Source organism: Camelus ferus, chromosome 10, assembly GCF_009834535.1.
Source record: "Camelus ferus isolate YT-003-E chromosome 10, BCGSAC_Cfer_1.0, whole genome shotgun sequence".
Classification (NCBI taxonomy): domain Eukaryota; kingdom Metazoa; phylum Chordata; class Mammalia; order Artiodactyla; family Camelidae; genus Camelus; species Camelus ferus.
The window spans coordinates 63,385,577-63,408,349 of record NC_045705.1 but is presented as its reverse complement, the minus strand read 5'-3'; positions in this window follow the sequence as shown (position 1 = coordinate 63,408,349).

Sequence of the window (22,773 nt, the reverse complement as noted above, 5' to 3'; positions counted from 1 at the left end):
TTCTAAAGTGCAACCAAGGTTGAATATGGCTGCTCTAAAGTTCAAACAGGAAGACTATGGCCACGGAGAGGGAGGTGGGCGCTGCCGCAGAAGTAGATTAAAAAGAGCCAGGGAAGCCCAGGTACCACTGAGTGACGGTTCCGAGAGGGCCGATCTTAGAGAGGTGGTACTCTGCTATTCCTCCACGTCAGGAGCCATTAACCAGAAGCTGTTTGGTCTGTGCGCACATAGTGATGCGAAGAACCTGCCTTCTGTGATGAAAACATAGTTTTGTAACATAGAAATAGTTTCCCAAAATGGTCGCTTTTCTACTAGTCATGGTGTTTGGGCTTTCCCCTTTGGCGTGTACTTAACTGCTGAGAGAGGTGGAGTCCAAACAAACCCTGTCACATCCTGTGGGTATCTGCTGACTGCTGGCTTCAGCTTTCTTGATGTCTTAACAAAACTGTTCACTGAATTTCTTCATGGGTGAAGTCTGCTGTTTCTTCTGTTTTGAAATCCATGAGGCGGAAGACTCTGAATCACTTCCCTTAGGCTGTGGAGTTCTAGTGCTTCCTGGATCACAAACCTCGCAGGCACCAGAGTTCATGGAAGGGGTGGAAACTACCAGATTTAACTGCAAAGGCCTTGGGTGCAGATTCTTTATTATTATTATTATTATTATTAATTATTATTATTATTAATTTTTCTTTGGGAGGAGGAAGGTAGTTACTAATTTTTTAATGGAGGTACTGGGAATTGAACCCAGGACCTCGTGCATGCTAAGCGTGCCCTCTGCCACTGAGCTATACCCTGCCCCTGCGCTCTTTTTATAAACAGATCTTTCCTTTTTTTCACAATTCCCATTCCCTTTACCCCTTAAGTAACTATCCTGACATATTTTGTGTATGTCCTTGTTTGTGTTTTGGCATTTCAGGTTGTAGTGTTCTATGCATGTGTTTTAATTTGTGTTTCTGTCAGATCTGCTTGTGTAAATTAGGATGCATGCACTTTTTCTTCCAGCGTTGTGTTAGTGTGATCCACCTAACCCACTTCTCAGGGCTGTACGTGATTCACAGAGTGCAGCCACCATGCGTCACCTGTGCATTCCCCCATGGAAGGGCTGTGGATTTCACCCAGCGCCCTGCCTCCACCAGCAGCCCTCTGCTGTGACAAGCATCCTCGTGCCTGTGTCCTTAGGCCACTGTGTGAGAGACTTCAGGATCTATCTATACATGTATCCCCAGAACTGGATTATTGGTCAGGTGGCATACGTATCGGTGGTCTGGCTAGGTAAGACAGATTGCTTTGCAGAATGGCTACGCCATTTACCCACTACTCCCGGTGACGTAGGGACCACAGACTAACCCAACTGGCATTATTCAGCTTTTTAATTTTTGCTGAAGAGGGGGAAAGTAATATCTCATTGGCTTAACCTGCAATTACCTTATAACCAGTGAATATTTCCCCATATGTTTGTTTAGTCCTTTAGCTTTCTCATTCGGAACATGACCTGTTCATACTCTTGGCCCATTTTTCCACTGGGTTCTTCTCTGTCTTGTTGATGTGCAGGAGGTCCCGTGTAGTCCAGACACTAGTTGAATTTTTTGGCTTTAGATACTGCAGTATCTTTTCCTAACCTGTTATCTGGTCATTATCTTTGATCATTGTGTCCTTCGTTCTACTGAAATCTTTTATTTGGAGGGATCACATTCATCTTGAGCCTTGTGATTGTGCTTCCGATGTTTTTTAAAGTCCCTCTTTGCCTCTAGTCCACAAAGGCACTGTTCACAGTTCTATCATCTGCATCATTTACATTGCACAGGCAGGGCTGCAGTCCATCTGCACACTAGCTTTATAAATGATATTTCTCAGAGTCCAGTTGTGTTTGCCTTACTTTCCCCTACTTGCTGGAGCTTCATAACAGCTCTCTGAGGTCAAGGAGGAAACCAAGGACAAAGGTCAAAATGCCAGCAAGTAGCAGAATCCAAATCTGATTTCGTCTGTTCAGTTGTCACGTAGCTGGACCGAATCACAGATTTCCAGGGTAGAGGAGCCAAAAGCCTGGGACTCAGCACGCAGTTCACCCAGACCAGGCATATTTCATCATTTGGTGAATGGAGAGGCCCTTGGTTTGATCTCTTGGACTTAGTTCAATCAAAAATGCTGGTGAACCCCAGAGGGCCATACCTAAACCCCCAGCTTCAGTAGGAAGCCCCTTCCCATCTCTCTCTGACCTCAGCCCCATGTAGGCCACACACAGAGCCCACTCAACAGTAGCTTCTCCTGGGGGTGGGTACAGCTTGGTGCTAGAGCATGTGCTTAGCAAGCACAAGGTCCTGGGTTCAGTCCCCAGTACCTCCATTAAATAAATAAATAAACTGAATAAAATTACCCCCCCCCACACACAAAACAAAACAAAACAAAAACTAAAGAATTTCTTTTTTTAAAGTAGCTTCTCCTCCCTCAACTTAGGGCCTCCTACTTCCTGTCCTAATAGTTTGTGCTTAGGAACCCTAAAAAATCCTAGTTACTGAGATGGAGAGAGTACTCTCCACGTGCCAGGCACTGTTTGAAGCACTTAACACATAGCACTCATTTACTATTTGTAACAACCCTGTGAGGTGGGTGTTATCATTCTACCCATTTTGCAGATCATAAAATCGAGGCCACAGTTCTCACTGTTAGTACGTAGCAGAGCAGAGATATGAACCCAGGCCACTGAGCCTAGAGCCTGCACTCCAACCACGGCATCCTGCTGTCCCTTGTAGGGTACATCACCCTCCTGTCCAGATCAGGTACCACTCTCAGAAACTCTAAACTACAGGTCGCTGAATGAGGTTCTGATTTTATTTGGAGCATCGTTGTAATGAACGCTGCCATTTGACATCCCAGCACCCAGAATCGCCTGGGTGGAGACCTGCAGTTGTCGCAGTGGCCTGGCTACCTCTCATCCCTGCTGGAGTGAGGGACCTCCAGTATCTCACGCCGCGTGAAAGCCCACCTGATCCGTGAGGGCTTGCTGGGTGGTGAAACTTTTATTAAGGGGATGTTCCGCTAATGGCAGAGCTGCGGTTCCCAGCCCCGCCACATAGCAGGGCGCTTGTCACTGATTTTGGCAGAATCTCTTAGTTCCCTTTGTGTAACCAAATCTGGGGGGAAGGGGGCGGGCCGCGGGATGACCGATGACCGCTTCCCAGCCTGAGCTGGCTCTGTCCTGACCTTTGTTCTTCTCTCCCTGACCCATTGTTCTCAGATCCTTCGCTTTCTGCATTATCATCTTGTTTTTACCCCATCCGGGTTCTGTTCATTATCTTCATGTTTTCCTCCACCCTTAGCTCTTGCCTCCAGCGTTTATCTCTTCTCACTACCTGTCTCATGTTCAGAATGACATCTTATCTCCCTGTCCTTTCTTTGCCCTTCTTTCTTCCTCTAACCTTTCAGCCTGAACTCCTATTGGAGCTGATTCTGTGCAGTAACTTCTTCTCCTTCCCCCTCGTCCCACCTCCCTCCTTCACACTGGCTCCTGAGCCCCCCATCCTCTGCAGGTTCAGCCACACTGAGGGCAGCCCCCCGCTCTACCTCTTCCTACCGTCAAGAACCCAGGGAGGAGGGCAGCCCCCTTGACTGTGCGACAGTGGCTCTTCATTGTCCTTTGGTCAGATTTGAGTGTGAGCAACAAGATTGTTCTGGCTGCTCCCGCTGAAGTGCTGATCAATTTCTCTTCTCCAGGGAAGGGAACTGGGCATGAGTCCTTGCTGGTGTTGTTTTCATGTCCTGGGAGCAATCTCCTTTACTCAGCTTCTCTGATTAACCCTTATCACTTCAGTCTCTCCTGTCTGACCTCTAATTAGTCCCCCACCATCCCTGACCGTGTCTTTGAGCACATTTAATTACAAGGGGGGAGGGTATAGCTCAGTGGTAGAGCACATACTTAGCATGCACGAGGTCCTAGGTTCAATACCCAGTACCCCACTTAAAAAAAAAAAAAGACTGCTTCACCATGTCAGACGTGCCCTGCTTATCCTGTTTGTCCAGGGCACATGCTCTGGCCAAACGTTCTGGAATGCCTGAGGTCCTGTTGCTTCGTTTTGCCCCAATGGACTCACCAGTGAAGGTACTTCCAGGGCACAGTTACGCCGTTAAATGCACATGTGGGTTGGACCTGAGTTTAATCTAATGTACATAGATTATCTCCCAACACAAAACCTGACCTCCCCCAACAGCCACTCGTGACCCCCTCATAACTGTGAACCCTTTTTGCTGTTAACATCTATGTATTTTTGCTCATTCCATCCTTTTTTCCCTCAGATCTCCCACTGAGCTCCCCTGGCTGAGACTGACTCCATGCCTCTCCCAGTACAAGTTCTGGGCGGTCTTTCTGGAGCCAACTTGAGTCCCACCTCCCCCGAAGAGCCCTCCCTGCTCTGTTTCCTCTGCATGCTCCGTAGCTGCCCCAACAATGCAAGGGCACTCACATCCTTATTGAAACCACCTGGTATTTCTAATGAATTTTTGTATTTGCACGTGTCTGTCTCTTTAGTAAGATTCTTGGTGCCTTCAAGGCAAAGGACCACATTTTCAATGGTCAGAGTCCAGGTGGGCAGATGGGAAATGATTTTGGAGCCTTAACAGGTATCTGAATTAACACGTATGGCATCTCAGTTCTGTCCCTCATGCTTTAGTCACAGGCCACCTTGGTCTGTAGCTGTCCAGTTTCTCCTAACAGACAATAAGCCCTTAAGGTGAGTGCGGCAGGACGTCTCCAAAAGGAAGCCATCCCATCTTCCCCAGAACGAGGCACCACTGCAAAGAGTTGTTGAATTGGCATCGAGGTCTGAAGCCGCAGTTCTCTGCCCAGCGACCCCTAGGGCAGCTGGGAAACAAGGAAGTTAAGGGGGAAGGTGGGAGGGATTAGAAGCACTTGGGTGCCCATCTGCTGGACAGTCAGTCTTTTCATTTGCAAGACCCAGAAGAAAGACCTAGGGGTATCTGGTATCTTGGCACCAGGAACCCAGGAGGAATTGGGTATTAGAGGTCACGAGAGGGTCTTGCTCCCACGAGCCTTTGGCATCCTTGCTTTCCTGCTGGAGTGAGGTAGAGCTGACGGGACTCTGGGAAAGCACAGGACTGGGGATTCAGGACTCGGGAAGGCCAGCTGTGCCGTCCTGGGTGGGAGTGCTGCTTTTCCTGGATCTCTCGTTCTCACTTAGAGAAACTGTATCACCACCAATTGGCATCGCTGCTGACCAGGCCTAGATTCACCCCCCGTGGCTGCTGCGACAAACTGCCACAAACTTAGTGGCTGCACGCAGCACAAGTTTGTTACCTCACAGTTCTGGAGGCCAGAAGTCTGAAATGAGTCCTGCAGGGGCTAGAAATGGTCCTTCTGGAGACTCTAGGGGAGAATCAGTTCCTTGACTTTCCCAGTTTCTAAAGGCTGCCCATAGTCATCGACTCATGACCACATCTCTCCAGCATCTGCCTCCGGCTTCATGTTTCCTCTGACTCTTGGTGGCTCTTGAATGAATGACCTTGTGATTCCATCAGGCCCACTTGGATAATCCCTCCCTCTCAAAATCCGTAACCTGCTTGGTCCCTTTCACTGTGTAAGGTCACATGTTCACAGTCCCTGCTGGGATAAGGACCCAAACATCTTTGGGGGACCATTATCCACTCTACCACAGTGCCCCTGCTGAAGGGCATACGTGGCGATCTAGTTTTAACGATGGAATATTTCAAGCTTACAGGAAAGTATGGATAGTAACTGTATTAGAGAACTGTGTACCCAGCTTTGCCCAATCTCAACATTGTACCATATTTGCTTCTTACTTTTTTAAATAATAAAATGTTAAAATAAAATATTGCTGATTCCTTTGAAGCCCTTGGTGTGGCTCCCCCCAACATTTTCCTCTCCTTAAGAGATGAGAACCTGGGGGACCCACAGGGCCCTGGGCGCCGAGCTGCAGGGCCTGGGTTTTACTCTTCAGGTGATGGACGGTCAGCCTGAAGTGGGGTTAAGGTTAACAAGCCTTAGTGGGAATTGTGGCCGTGTTGTTTCCTGGCTGGTGTGACCCCTTGGACATTACTCAGTCTCTTTGCTCCTGACCAAATGAGGTAAGTTCTGTAAAAATTGCCTGGGACACTAAAAGCATTCACTGGGCCACAGTCTTACTCCTGTTTGCTTTATTATAATTGAAGGCACTGACCCAGGTAGGAGAGTCTCCTGGGCGCAGGAAGGAGAGAGAATTTGTAGCTCCAGAGGCCCATGGGCAGCTCCTTTCTTGGCTGGCTCTCCAGAAGATTCCAGGAAAGCCGGGAGGCACAATGAGTGGTGGGAACTTCCCAGCAGCTCACCCTCCCGGGGAGCCAGAGAGAAAACCTGAACAACACCTTTCCAGAAGCCGGGACTCCCAGCTTTCAGTCTTCCTCTCCCTCCCTCCTTCTCCCCTGCCACCATAGCCTGGAGCCTGGCCCCCACCGCACTGTCCCAGCAGCAGGAAGCCAGCCAAGCTGAAGGGAGCCGGCAGCAGATCAGCGAGCTTAGAACTTGGATCCTTCCCTTACTCTGTGTTGCTCAAGGTGGCTCTTCCTCTGACTCATCTTCACCTCCCACCCGGCCCCCTGCCCCACTGCACCTGGCGCTCAGGAAGCCACGTGGCTCAAGCTTCCCTTCCCAAGGACCTGCTAAGTTTGAGGCTCCCAGAATGACACTTGCTGACTGATGGATATGGGCCCCTCTTGGCCCAGGTTTACTTGAGCTTCTGAGAAGAGGCTCAGGGACCAGGGGCCTGGGGACAGTGGGTTCCCTGTGGCACAGAGTGCCCTATTCATGGATGACGGCTCAGAGCACTTGCCCTCGGGGAGCTGGTTGAGAGACAGGGACACACAGGCAGTTAGTGGGAAGACTGGGACCAGAGTCCAGTCTCCTGACTGGATTCACTGTCCATGGTGGTTGCCATCTCTGCCCTGCCCACCATCAGTGTCGAGGGGACCTCCCTGGTGCTCAGTTCAGGTGGCAGCTCTGTATCCTTATGTGATCAGGACCCAGGGCTGAAGCTAGGGAAGGCATTAGCCTCTGCAGAGCACACATCAGCTGTACCCCAAGTCTTCATTGCCAGGAACCCCAACCCCACCCCAATTCCCAGGTCAGGCCCCAGGCAGAGGGATATTCCTCCTCCCTCCTGAACCTCCAGCTCCAGGAGACAAAAACTTGGTTCACATGGAGGACTCCAAAGGGAGACCCACTTCATAGGGAAAAAATGAGAACTTTTTGTCTCCAAAGTGGACGTGATTGATGTCACATTCAGCCGCAAAAAATAAATAAATAAACAAACTAACAAACAAACAAACCTGACCAATCAACCACGTTTTAAAGAAAGAGTTGTTTATTTTTCTTGTAAAGAAGATGACAGGGCTCTGGGCTTTTAGCTTTTCCTTCATGGTTTCAAAATGGTTGCAGCAGCCCCATACATCACATCCTCATACCATGTTCAGAGCAGGAAGCAGGAGGTGATGTCAGGCAGAGTTTCTTCTCCCAGCTTCTCCTTTATCGGCAAGCAAATACTGTTTACAAGAACCCAACAGCTGACTCACATCATTGGCCAAAGAGGGATTATAAAGTCCTCCCTGGAAAAGCCAGAAGGTGTGCATTTGGCCTTTAAATCCCAGGCTTTACAGTACGAGAAGGACAGGAAAAAAGTTCTGGGGAATGACTTTGGGTTAGCCAGTCAAAAGTACCTGCCACCACTGACCAGCTCAAGGACTCCTGGTTTTGAGTAGCTAGACCTGGGTGAAAAATTCATACGGTTTTCTGGTGAGGGGACCAGAGATTGGCCTGCAAAGGCAAGAAAACATCTTCCAGTTTGAACTGGAGAAGAGGGAATTTAAACCCTGCCCCTGAATGTGACAGAAAACTTCCTGATGAGACATCGTCTTCAGATGGTGTCCCACTTGTTAATTGCTGTGTAACAAACCACCCCAAAATGTAGTGGCTTAAAAGGATAACATTATTATCTCTCATGGTCTAGGAGTCGACTGGGCTCAGCATGGCAGTTCTTACACGGGGTCTCATGAGATAGTGTGGGCTGGAGCCATCTGAAGTTTCCATAAATATCTGGCTCCTGGGCTGAGATGGCTAAAACAGCTAGGGAAATCATCTGTATACACAATACATAGTAAAGGGACACACAAAACCAAAAGGGGTAAAATACAATGTCAAAAACATTAAACACAGTGGAGGCACAGTAAAAATGCAAGGTTGCTAGAATGTGTTCACACTTAAGAGGTTATCAATTTAAAGTAATCATGTACATATAGGTTGTTATATATGAACCTCACAGTAACTACAAACCAAAAACATATAGTTCTAGTAGATACAGAAAAAAAGAAAGGAATCTAAACACAAAGCTGAAGGTAGTTATTGAACCACAAGTGAAGAGAGAAAAAGAAGAAGAAAGGAACAAAAAGGAGCTACAAAAACAACCAGAAAACAATGAACAAAATGGCAACAAGGACATACCTATCAATAATTACTTTAAATATAAATGGACTAGATACTCCAATCAAAAGACAAAGAGTGGCTGAAGTACCTAAGTGCCCACTGATAGATGAATGGATAAAGAAGATGTGATATATATACACACAATGAAATATTGCTTAATCATTTAGAAATAAGAAAAGAAATCTTGCCATTTGCAACAACATGGATGGACCTAGAGGGTATTAGGCTAACTGAAAAGAATCAGACAGAGAAAGACAAATACCATGTGATTTCACTTATTCATGTAATCTGAACAACAAATGAACAAACCTAACAAAATAGAAAGAGTCATGGATAGAGAGAACAAACAAGTGGTTGCCAGAGGCGGGGGGTGGGGACATAGGTGGGGAGATTAAGAGGTGCAAACCTCCAGCGTCAAAATAAAAGAGTCATGGGGATGAAACGTACAGCATAGGGAATATAGTCAACAATATTATAATAACTTTGTACGGTGACAGAGAGTGACTAGACTTTTCACTGGTGATCATTCTGTAATGTATGCAAATATCAAATCACTATGTTGTGCTTCTGGAACAGAGTGTCAAAGGTCAATTGTACTTCAATAAAAAAATTAAAAGTGCAAGCCAAAAGAAAAAAAACCCTACCTTAAGAAAAAAAAGTTGGTATTTTTAAAATGTTTTTTTCATAAGTACTATGAGTTATATACAGCTATCAAAGTGAAAACACAGTTGCAACCACCTACTGATCATGTGTGCTCCTACGAAACTAAATACCATCCGTGCATATTCGTAATATTTCCTCTAACGTGTAAACTAATAAGGCATGCTGAAATTGCACTTGTGCCATTGCATGAACAATTCACCCTGACTGCAGTATTTCAGTTTGCTGGTATTTAAACCTGTGTTAGAACTCCAGTGTAACCCAGTTTGTTACAATACAGATTTAAGTATCACACCTAACACATCATGTGTGCCAAAACCTAACTACCAGAGAAATTGTGAAATTGAATAAATGGAACCTTACAGTAGATGAACTTCTGAGACTGGCTTCTTTCACTCGGCATAAACACCACTGCCACTCACCCAAATTGTCTATCGACGGTTCCTTCCTTTTTATTTCCCAGGAGTATGAATATACTGAAAATGGCTTTCTCTTTTTCCATCCCAGCCAACTGTCCAAGTCAGGTAAACACCAACAGACTCTACAGGTCTCGGCCTTTCCCTGGGGAAGCTGGTAGCCCCATATTTTGTCAGGTGCCCTTCTTGTCAACTCCCCATGAGCCCTCCTGAAAGGAAGGCCCTGAGTCTAATTGTACTGTTTGAGAGAGAGAGGAATCTTTGGTCCCCTGGGTGCTGGCAAATGGAAGACCCCAAAGGGCTGACGGATGGCGTCTGGGGTGTATCGCTCTGAGCCTGGATCCCCTTGTACTCTGTGATCCACCATGTGCAGCCAATTGGCCAGGCAGAGTTGAGCGGCCAGTTCTCCCATCCCCCCACATACCATCACTGGTGGAGAGGCTGGTGCCTGTGGGTGGGAAGGATTCCAGAGACCCGGGGGGAGACTGAGCAGCAGAGAGAGGCCATTTGTGGCCCTGAATAACATCTTTCTTTGCACTATTTTTCTCCTCCAGATTGGCTTGGAGGGGCAGCTCGGCTGATGCTTTGGCTCTTGTTCAAAATGATTATTGATGGTCACGTCCCTTCTAAGCACCATTAGCGGACAGACACAACACTGGCCTCCGAGTTACCTAGGCATGTCTTCTTTGTCTTTTTTCTGTCCATCTGTCCATTCCTGGGTGACCTAGGGCTGGGTCCCAGAGCAACTGCTCATTTAAGAAAGACAGAGAGGGAGAGACCCTCTTTGATTTCTAAGGGCAAAGTCCATGGCCAGGTCTCAGAGTCTTTCTAAGGCTGCCCAGACCCTCAGGGGACACACCATGGCAGTGTTACTGACAAGTGATCCAGTTCTCTTGTCTGCTGGGGGGTTAGTGGGGAGTGGCTGTGAGCTTTGGCTCAGGGAAAACAAGCTGGTTCTGGGTTGCAGGGCAAAGTTGGCCGTGGGGCTGGGCTGCGGCCAGCTGGTCTGGGTGTCCCAGCTGGTGCTGAAGTCAGACTTTCACTTCCTTTGGAAATCCCACACATTTGGCCTACTGAGGCTTCTGCAGTATGCACGGATCCTATATTCCCCTGGGAGTTTTGGTTCACGGGTTTTCTGAGCAGTGGATCAACTTCAGGAAGATTACACACAAAGTTAGAACTTGCCTGACCCAGGAGAGCAAAGGTTACAATCCCAAGAAGTCCAACACCCAGAAACACAAAACCCTGAGACCACGTGCTGTGAGCTAGAAAATACGCACTCTTCTCTGGACGTGGCAACAGCGGAGGTTCAAGAGGCATCACGGGGTCTAATCCCAGCTCTGCCTAGAGACACCTTGGGCAGGGCCTGGGCTGCGGGCTCCTGAGCTTACAGTCCTTTGAGTTCTATTGTCCACTCTGAGTCACTTCATAGATGCCCAGCTCTGCGTGAGGCCCTGTTAGAGACAGAAGGGAAGATGGAGGTGGTCCTTGCTTCCAAGGGCACGTGGAGCAAGGCCCACACACCAGAAGGAACGGGAGCACAGGAAGAAGGAGATAGGAAGAATGGGGATGTGATTTTGTTCACTAAGCACTGTAGGAATCAAAGGGTGTGACGTAGGTTATAAGGAGGACTCAGAGGAGAAGGAAGGGGACCTCGGAGGCAGGGGAGTGGCGGAGGCACAGGCATCTCAGGGAATGGGGCGTGGCTCATCCTGGGGCAGGAGGAGGCAAGGCTGGAGGCAGTAGGAAATACTAGAGATGCCCCACCCAGGTCCCCATCACCAGCAGCTGCACCTACTCCCCAGAAGCTGTGAATGGCGGCCACTGGAGCAGAGCTCTAAGCCTCTCTAGAGAATTGCCTTTGACGGGAGCCACCTGGTCCTTACACACCCCTAGGGATGGCCTGCAGCCAAAGACTGTGGGATGCACCGACACGAAGGCCCGCCCCTTGTGTCAAGGTGGAAGAGCTCTGTGGTGTCATTCACACACCAAAGCTCCCGTGGGATCACGCTGAGGTCAGACTTGAGCTGAAAACAACTCTGTTTGGCTTCTACACCTGCCCCACCATGCTCCCCCAACTCTTACTGGTTTCCACCCTGAGGGCTTTCCCTCAGTGTATCATTTGTACAAAAACCTCTGTCTCAGATTCTGCCTCAAAGGAACTCAGCCCAACTAGGGCCAGACAAGGCAGGGTTAAGGAGTCCTTGGATGCTAGAGGAACTTGGATCTTGTAGGCAGACCAAATAGGAGCAAACCTGGCTCCTTTGATGTGCTCCCACCTGCGTCACTTACTTTCAAAGTTCAGCAAGGCAAAGGGGCCCACCCCACTTTTTCCTGGGTGCCCCGAGCCCAGACACACAGAGAAGAATTTCCAGTGGATTCCCAATGGGTTTGCTCATGGAGGGGAAGTGCAGCTCAGAAGTAACTCTTTTGAGGGGTGGTCCCTCTGCCTGACCCCAGCCTAAGGGGGGTGTCAGCCTCCTTGATGTCACCAGGCACTTAAAGGGACAGAGACGAGCGGGGTGTTTCTTTCTGCACACGATCAGCTCCTCAAGAGGCACATGAAGAAAAAAGCCGATAGAAGGGAAAGGCCGTCTCCCCGCTGCATGCTCACTTCTCTCGCCAGCCACCTCCTTCTCTCTGCATCTATTCCAAGTACCACCTGCCAATTCAACAGACACTGACTGAACATCCACCAGGTTCCAGGCACTGTTCTGGGCCCTGGGATATGGCTGTGATCACCACGGAGAGGCCCGGCTCTCAGAGACTCAGTGGAGGCTGGAAAAGGGAAGTATATGAAACAGAAAGAGTATTAACTACTATAAAGACAAAACAGTAATGGCTTAGAGAGAGACTGAGTCCTAGGGGGATGGGCCACTTGGGTAGGGGTCGTTGTCCCCCAGTCTGGTCCTGGCAGGGATGACCATGGAGGGAGGACATCAAATCTACCTGCGTGAAGTCTCTACACGTTTACACCGAGTGGCATTTTGACCAAGCAGAGCTCCCTGCTGGGATGTCGTCTTCTCTCCTGGATGGTGAACTAGGTTTTCAACCGTCATCCAAGGCTTTCAGGCCAGAGCACAGCCCCGCGTCTTCTCTTTAGTGCCTCGTGGAGTTGGATGTGCTGGTCACTCCCTCCCTGCACAGGCTGCTGACTCCCACGTGCCAAGGATGGGGATGACGAAACTTCCTGTCTGGGGACAAAGGCTTCAACTTAACTTCTCTTTGGACACAAACATGTTGAAAATATACAAAGTAAAACAGTCCCTTTGGCAAGGCAGGTCCAAAACACCTCTTAAAGCCGAGGGAACAGGGCTTCCATCTCTTTCTCCCAGGAGATGTGGAGCCGGACAAGGTACTGATTAACCTCCCCGCAGGCTGCCTGCCAAGGCATTCCTCACAAGGTGTCCTTCCTTCACTGGTCAGCTGGGCCCCTAAGCCGGCTTCCTTCCTCCACTGGCCTCTGAGCTGCCTAGTCACTGGCCTGGCTCGTGACAATTTATTTTACTGAACTGGTCAGGGAGATGCCAGGGAGCTCAGCAGCAGATCAGATGGGCTTAGGAACTTCAAGCCCCAGTGTCACCCTCTCATCTCTCTCGCTGACCCCCCTGAATTAACTCCAGACACCAGGACCATGAGATCTGATCCAGAGCCTTGGTTTTCTCTATGAATATAATCATGATAATTACGTGGAGGGGGAGGGAGCATCATTCAGACCACCCCCCACGTTGCAGGGTGATGTCTACTCTGCTCCTCCATTTCTTGGAAGCTCTGGACACTTTCTCTTTAGGTCCTTGAAAGCCCACTCTCCTCCAGCCACCATGGGCAACACGAAGAGAGGCCCAGACCCCACACCAGGGAGACCCCTGTCCCTCCATTCTCTGTGCTGGGCACCACTCTGGCAGGCAAGAGAGGGAGGCTGGTGTGGGACCGGGACACAGGAGATGGGAAAGCATGGCTAGGGGGCCACAGGCAGAGGGAACGGGCTCAGTCTGAGGGAGAAGGAGTGGGCGGGCATACGGGCAGGGAACACTCAGATGACATGGGTGTGACTTTCCGGAGCTCGAGGAATGGGTGCAGGTCACTTCATTGTAATAAGGAACAGCCCGAGTCTGCTGCAGTCCAGCCAGGAAGGGGCTACTCCAGATGGCGACACCCTCGTCCCTCCCCACCAAGCTGGGCCTCTGGTTCTCAGGCCCGAAGGGGTGTCCTGGATCCGGATGAGGCCTGGGCTTGGGGCAGGCTGGGCTGGCCCCACGTATACCCGGGGGTGGGACATGTTCCCTCAGGGTCCCCAGCTTCCCATGAAAGTAAATCTCAATGAGAGGTTTGGCTCCAGGAGCAAAACCTACACCTGCCACGTTCTTTACTAAACCAAAAGCCTTCCAACACAGAATCACCAGACACAAGGATTTCTAGGGTCACTTTAATGTTTAAATAGTGTCTGACCCTGGGGGGTTGGGGGTATAGCCCAGTGGTAGAGCACATGCTAGGCATGCACAAGGTCCTGGGTTCAATCACCAGTGCCTCTGTTAAGGAGAAAAATTGTTTTAAATTAATAAATAAAATACAAACATGTTAAAAAAAAACCAGAAAAAAGTTAGAAAGAATAAAAACAAAAAACAATGTCTGATTCTATGAAACTAGGGCTTCAAGGTCACCTTGGAGTGCTAAGAAAGGCACAGGGGTCAGACCTGCTAAGCTAGTAATGGCTGTTTGGTGGTGGGGACAGTGTCACAACATCTCGGGCATATAAGCAATAATACTGTGAGGCATGTGACCATAAGTGTCACTTTATACTTGTCAACACACGCGTCGATCCTCCCAGAGACACTGCAGTGAGCAGAGCAAGGACATCATACAAGTGTCCGGAGAGCAGGGAACCATGGCGCTCCACTTCCTGTGGCCCTACCCTGCTCTGGTCCTTCAGAGCCAACCTCTTAGGTGCGGCAGGGGAGTAGGACTGTGACCTCCCCCACCCCTAAAGGACTCTGTCCACCCCCAGAGCCCATGCTGGAGGCGGGCCAATTCACCGAAAACCAGCCCACCAAAAATCACCTTGCAGACTGATGTTGAATTGAATTGATTTATCACCCACTCACCCCCCCAAGTCACTCATCAATCTTTACTTAATTTCTACTTCATAGCAAATCCATTTGACAAATTTCCTTTAAAGCCCCCAAGCTGGAAATGATCTCTCCCCCTCTAAACTTCAAGCCCATCTTCCAGAAAGTATCTTTTGTTGCTTTACTTGTCTGTTTAAAAGATGACAGCTTAACTTATCACAAAAGCCTTGTCCCAGCCTTTGCACCACACCTTCCACCCCGGTCCTCTCTTCCTCCTAGAACTTATATTTCTGGCCAGTAGAGTTTTGACAAGAGACACTGATTTACTTAAGCAGACTGTTGACCATTGCTCAGAAGACAAGGCCCTTTTCCTGATGCCTTTAGCTCTCAGAGCTTCTGCTCTTATCTTCCCAAAGAAGAAAGAACACTGTATTATTGACTCTCTCAGCACAGAGCATGGTACTTGCTATGAAGCAGAAGTTAGGCAAATATTGGTAAGATGAGTGGGTGAGTGATAATGGTTGTTCTGTCTTTCGTTTGAAGAAATGATCCTTCAAGGGCCACCCTTAGCCAAGCACTTGATTCTCGCCCAGTCCCAGCACTAGTCGTAAGAAGAGAATATTTGGTCCTACCCATCCCTTCCCCAGGGACAGAATAAGGGCCTCCTCCTTCCAGAGAGCCCTCTTCTCTGAAGGTGATTCTCCAGAAACACCTCTTTATCTGCAGAGTCTGGGTTAGTGCGAATCTGGCTCCCACAGATCTCCCTCTCAAGAGCGTTTGTCCCCAAAGCTGAAAACCAGCCCCAAAGGAAAGGGCTTTGTCAGTGGTAGAGTGCATGCTTAGCATGCACGAGGTCCTGGGTTCAGTCCCCAGTACCTCCCTTGTAAATAAATAAATAAAAACCTAATTAACCCCTGCTCCCAAAAAAACAGTGTTAGCACAACTGGGGAGTCCTGTGGAATCAGAAACAATTGGAGGCGTTCCTCTTGTACACCAGGATACATTTCAAGGAACTGGGAGATTTCAGCATAAAATGAAACCATCCAAACACTAAAGGGAAATGTGGGTAAATTCTTCTACAACTAGGGACTGGGAAAATCTTTCCTAATTCTGACTCAACATCTAGAAGCAATAAAGGGAAAGATTAATAAATTCCAAGGAATTGAAGTTTTGTATGGCAAAAAAATTAAATTAAGTAAATAAATAAATGGAATTTAAAAAGACAAATGATGGGGATGGGGAGGGCATAGTTCAGCGGTAGAGTGCTTGCTTAGCATGCAGGAGGTCCTGGGTTCAATCTACAGTAACTTCATTTAAAAAATTAATTAATTAATTAAAACTCAGTTACCTTCCCCTCCCCCCACCAAAAAAAAAAAAAAGAAAAGAAAAAAAGAAAAAGAACACAAATGACGAACTGGTTAAAAAAAAAAGATTCACAACTACATCACAAAAGAGTTAATATTCTTAGAATACAAAGCACTTCTAATATACACTAAAGGCCAACAACCTTGAGACAAATGCACTAAAAATATGAACGGCTTACAGAAAAAGAAAGGCAAATATTTCAAAACTATATGAAAAGATGCTTAACTGCGTTTGTAGTTAAAGAAATACAATTGCTCCCAAGGAACTACTTCCTGCTGATCAGATTGGCAAAATCCAAAAGTTCAACAGAGTACTCTCTTGTCCAGGCTGGGAGAAAACAGACATTCTCACACTTTGCTGATGGGAATTTGAAATGGTCCCATCGCAAAGGAAGGGAATTTGGCAACACCTAGCAAAAGTACATGTGTATTTGTCCTTGGATCCTGCAATCCCACTTCTAGGAATCTATCTTAAAGATTCACTGCAAACAATTCAAAAAGACTCCGGGACAAGGCTGTTTACTGCAGCTCTATTTGTAATAGCCTAAGCCTGGAAAAAAAGCCAAATGCCCATCAATAAGGCCCCAGAGAATAAACAACGACACAACCACACAGTGGAGTACTTTGGAGCCATAAAAGGAATGAGGAAGATTCCTCAAAAAGTTAAAAACAGAATTACCATATGACTCAGCAATTTCACTCCAGGATATACACTAAAAAGAATTGAAAGCAGGTTCTCCAAGGGACCCCATGTTCACAGCAGCTTATTCACAACAGCTAAAATGTGGCAGCAACCTAAGTGTCCACTGATGGATGAACAGATAAGCAAAATGTGGTCTAAACAGACAATGGAATATTTTTCAGCCTGAAAAAGGAAGGAAAATCTACACTATGCTACATGGATGAAACTCAAGGACCTTGTGCTGAGTGAAATAAGCCAGTCACAAAAAGACAAATACTGTATGATTCCAATTAGATGAGGTACTCAGGTCAGTCAAAATCAGAGACAGAAAGTACAAAGGTGGTTGCTAGGAGCAGGGTAGCGGGGCTGGGGAGTTATTGTTTAATGGGTGTAGAGCTTGGATTTTACAAGATGAAAAGCGTTACGGGGATGGAAGTGGGTGACGGTTGCACAACAGTGTGGATGTGTTTAATACCACTGAACTCTAAAGATGGTTAAGATGGTAAATTGTAAATTATGTGTATTTTACTACACATTTTGAAAAAGGAGGAAGATTCCTACAGACTAATGCAATCATCAGGATCCTTTATTAAAGGGAAGAAAAATAAGGTGGAGAAAATTATGTCTAATATACTATTTACCTAAGAAGGAAAGATAAAAAATATAAATTAAAAATATAAATACATGATTTCTTATGATTAAAAAACAAATGGTACGATATGAAATGATATAATGTCTTGGACTTGCTTCAAAATAATCCAGGGTCAGAGAAGGGAAGTGAGTGGGAATACAGACGAAACAAGGGTTGTCAGGGAGCGATAACTGTTGAAACTGGACCATGGCACAGGGGAATTCATTAGACTATTCTCTGTATTTTGGTGAGTGTTGCAAATTCTCAATTCTGCCTCTGAGATTCCCATTTCAGGTTTATAAGAAGAAATACAGGACAGGGTCCTCCCTAACACTTGGTTAAGTACAAAGAACCATGTCTGAGGGAATGAAGGACCCTCCTGGGGCAAGGATTCCTCCTTTTCTGGACAATTCAATTACATCCAACCAGAGTCTGCACTGAGAACCTGCCAGGCGCCAGGGCACGGACCCAAGTCCCGGGAGCAGAGAGGACAACGAAGTTCCTGTGCCCACTGAGCCCTCAGTCTCCCAGTGGCCACGGAAGAATGGGCATGCAACAGCACAGGTGCTTCCTGTCACTCAATAAAGGCTGAAGGGACCAGTATCAGAGGAAGAAAGAGATCAGCTCAGAATCCTGGAAGACTCCACAGCAGAGGCAGGACTTTGGGGTTTGGAGGAAGGGTAAGTCTTTGATAGGTTGAAGGACACAGCGTTGGGGAGGAGAGACTTGAGCAAAGGGAAGGAGGTGGGGCCCCTACAGGACCTGTGCAGCACTGCAGGCACGAGTGTGGATGAGGCAGAGTGCTACTGGGACCAGCAGGAGGGACGGCAGGAGGGACTGAGACCTCTTGCAGCCCCAGCCTGCTCTGCCACCTGCCACCTGCCAAGCAACTGTCTGGCACGCGGGGACAGCAACTGGTAGCAACTGGGTGAAGCCCAGAAAGACAAGGGTGAGCCCGGCCTGGGGTTAGGCTCCTTGACTGCCCCTCCGCAGGTGCTGAATTGGTCTGATTTGGGCTCCCCTTTCCCTCTAACTTCTGGTTAGAAACACGGGGCATCCAGGATCTGTTCTTATCAGTTATGGGCAGTGCTTCAACATGCCTCACTCACAGTCACTCATTGCTGCTGGCTTGCCCCGGGGTCCCACGGGGAGGTGACTTCTGGGCCCAATGACGCCGTCAGGTATGACAAGCAAGGTGGTCATTAAAGACACTCGCAGGGAATGTTGTCAGACACGGCCCAAGCTCCTGAGGGCAGACACAGTCACACAGGTGACTGTATCTCCTTGGCCCAGCCCAGACTGGAGTGCATAGCCGAATTACTCAGTTATTTCCTGCTAGTCATTCTTTACAAATGCAAGGCAAGTTGTGTGTGAGTGTGTGCTGAATTTTTCATAAATGCGTTTTTTTAATTCAAGTATAGTTGATTTACAATGTTGTGTTAGTCTCTGGTGTACAGCATAGTGATTCAGTTATACAGTTATGTATATACATATCTCTATTCATTTTCATATTCTTTTTCATTATAGGTTATTAAAAGCTATTGAATATAGTTTCTTGTGCTGTACAGTAGGACCTTGTTATCTATTTTATATATAGTAGTTAGTATGTGCTAATCCCAAACTCCTAATTTATCCCTTCCACTATTTCCCCCCCCACCAGTAACCATAAGTTTGTTTTCTATGTCTGTGAGTCTCTTTCTGTTTTGTAAATAAATTCATTTGTATCATTTTTTTAGATTCCACATATAAGTGGTATCATATAATATTTGTCTTTCTCTGTCTGATTGACTTTACTTAGTATGATAATCTGCAGGTCCATCCATGTTGCTGCAAGTGGCATTATTTCATTCTTTTCATGGCTGAGTAGTATTCCATTGTGTATATATACCACAACTTCCCTATCCAGTCATCTGTCGATGGACATTTAGGTTGCTCCCAAGCCTTGGCTAATAAATGTGGTTTTGATCACGGGCAGCTCTTTATTTTCTCCTTCTCCTTCTTTGCCTGCCTTTACCACCTCTGCTTTGCCCAAATGATGACCACTGCTTAGCATATAGTCCTCTATCCTTTTCATGCTGACATATCCATATGCAAATGCTACCACTGGGGTTTAATCTCAGGAAGCAGAGGAACATGAGAGAAAGCTGGCTTGGGGGTCAAAAGGCCTAGGTTCTGGTCCTTGGCTTGGCCACAGACTTTCTGTGTAACCCTGAGTCAGTCCTTTCCCTCTCTCTGGGCCTCAGTTTCTTCACCCAAGGCCCGGCACAAAGCCAGCATTTTAAAATGTTGGTTGAATGACTGAATGAAAATATTAGACAGTCTCAAAGCCAACTTTCTGACTTGAAAATTTTGTGACCTATGAAGGAATTAGTTGCCATTTAGATGATTTTAAAGGTAAATTGTCCTAAAAAACCTAAAAACAGACTTATCATATGATCCAGCAATCCCACTCCTGGGCATGTATCTGGAGAGAACTCTAATTCAAAAAGATACATCCACCCCAATGTTAGCAGCTCTATTTACAATAGACATGAAATGGGTACAAACTAAATGCCCACCGACAAATGACTGGATAAAGAAGTTGTGGTATATTTACACAATAGAATACTACTCAGCCATAAAAAAGAATAAAATAATGCCATTTGCAGCAACATGGATGGACCTGGAGATCATTCTGAGTGAAGTAAGCCAGAAAGAGAAAGAAAAATACCATATGATATCACTCATGTGTGCAATCTAAAAAAAAAAAGACACAAATGAACTTAATTACAAAGCAGAAACAGACTCACAGACATAGAAAACAAACTTATGGTTACCAGGGGGGAAGGGGATTGGAAGGGATAAATTGGGAGTTCAAGATCTGCAGATACTACTATGTATAAAATAGATAAACAATAAATTTCTTCTGTATATCACAGGGAACTATATTCAATATCTTGTAGTAACCTATAACGAAAAAGAAGGTGAAGATGAATATACGTATGTATATGTATGACTGAAACATGCTGTGCACCAGAAATTGACACAACACTGTAAACTAACTAGACTTCAATTTAAAAAATAAATGAAAATTTAAAAATAAAGGTAAATTGATTGAAAAATGCGCTGCCAGTGATAGAAAATGTGTCTACCTCTGAATGTGCGGATAGAGGCCATTTTAATCACAGCACAGGGCAGGGGCTGGAGGGGAGGACTGGCTCCCCAGAGGAAAATTTGGGTCTAATACCCAGAAGCGGGGGTGGATGATGGGAAGTAGGTGTGGATCTTGGAGAAATCACCAATTCCAGAAAGAGCAAAATAACCACATACACACCCACAGAGCTGAAAGGTGAGCTCATAGGTAAGACATGGGAGCTACTGAATTCCAACTAGTGATTCCAAAGAATTACAAAAGACAGGTTTGAAAGGGGGTTGGACTGTCATCCGCACAGCTAGAACCAAAAAGAAGGAAAGAGAGCGTAAGCACCCTCCCTTGGGAAGGCTCTCCCGGGTCTGGCTCAGGCATCCGTCCTGGACCACGAGCTCTCTCAGAAAGGTGGGCAAGTCCTCTGTCAAGAAGGCCAAGGGTGGGCTGAGGCCCCAGTTGAGGAGTGGGTCATCCTACGTGCCCCCAAGTGGTCAATGTCAGCGCCGGGGACCCAGACTTTTCTTTTGGGAAAATCTGCCTGATTCTCAGATCCCAACCAGGAATAAGGGGCTGTGAGCCCTGGCAGGAAGCTTTGCCCAGAGCTCCTAATCCTGGTGTGTCCACCTGTGGCTACAGAGAGGTCTCAGGCCCACGGGGCGCACTGCAGTCTGAGGAGCCAGGCTCTGTCCCTAATAGAATGTCCTAGAAGTACTCTCTGGTCTCAGGAGTGGGTCTGGACCCAGCTGCTCTACTCAGGGATGCCACTGAATAGCCAAGGGTCTCCAGGCCTCCTGGTCATCCCCTAGGCCTTCCAGCCATGAGCACCCAGTTAGGAGACAACTCAGACCATGTCCACCGTCTGAGCCTTGCCACGAGATCCCCAACAGTGCCCTCTAAAGAACCACAAAGCTCCCACCAAGCAAACAGACCTCGGTTACCAAGCAAATCAACCTATTAATTTTGAAAATCACCCATTACAGCTACTGGTTAAATTGCAGTTTTGAAAGTGCCAACTGCCAACTTGGGTGCCTTGACGCTCACTGGTCAAAGCTTGCCTGGATTTGGGGCTGCGGGAACCGCTCTCCACCTACAAGCTTATTTCAGTCTCCAGGCAACTGGAATCTCCAGGGTCTCCTTCCTCCGGGCGTCCAGATCCAGAGTCCTGGACTATCAGCTGTGCTGATTTTCAGACTTGCACTGGGTACACTGGATCCCCAGATTTGAAAACTTATCCCGCAATTAGACTCCAGTTACAGTCACAGCCCTGTCTTTTACCAGCTGTGTGGCCTTAGGCCAGGCAGTCAGTAAACCTCTCTGACCTTCAGACTTCTCCTCTGAGAAGGGCAGACTTATAGCATGACTACCTGCCCCACCTCCTCCTCAGAGGTGTTAGCTTCAGCCACAATAAGGTGGCAACTTTGTGTAAACTCTCTGGCATGTTATGCTGATGGGATAGTAACAACTCCGAGAAAGCTCTAGTCCCCTCTCCGGGAAGCACGTGGCATGTTTTCCAGTACAGAGAATCAATCCTTCCACACTTCCTCCCTGGCTCCTTGTGACCTCCCACAAATTCCTCCAGCTAAGGAAACATTCTGTGGCCACCAATGCAGGTAAAGAAAACCAGTCACAGAGAAGGGAGCTGGAGACCATGGCGTCACTATCTGCAAGGCCCAATTGGTCACAGAGCCACCCTGTCTTGCAGTGTTCTCAGGTCTCTGCTGGAGAATAACCCTCAAACCCTAGAGAGGCGCATGTATTCTCCGCATCTTCTATGGGGGGAGGTAGGGGTAGTAGAAAGAGCTATTCTTACTTAAGTAAAGATGGAAAAAGCAAACCTGTGAGGCAAGTGGTGGGGAGGCGTATCCTTCAATAACAGGAAAGGTGAGTAAGAGCCGGGCTCTTAAATGAACCCAACACACAGTTCTCGGTCATCTGAGAGCCTGGCGCTTCCTGGGTACCAAGGTATGGGAGAGGAGGCACTGCCAAGATGAATGAGAAGGAGCTCCCCTTCCAGTGTGGGAGGCAGGTACAAAACAGGTCACTGCAGAATGTGTGGCCCTGGAGGAATGTTCAGAGAGCTGGAGACACAAAGAATGGGAATTCTTGACTCTGCAGGAGGCGCAGGGGAAGCCTCAAGGAAGATATGTGAGCTACGTGTTGAAGGCTGGGTTGTTTTCCAAGCAGAAAAGTCAGAGCGGGGGATTATGGGCAGAGGGACCAGCTGGACCAAGTCCTGAGGGGTGAAGGGACTGTTCCTGTGCTGCAGGGGATAGCTGGAGAGGAGGCCCCGGAAGACAGTGGCTGGCAGATGGGCAGGGCCTGGCGCTGCCCAGAAAACCTGAACT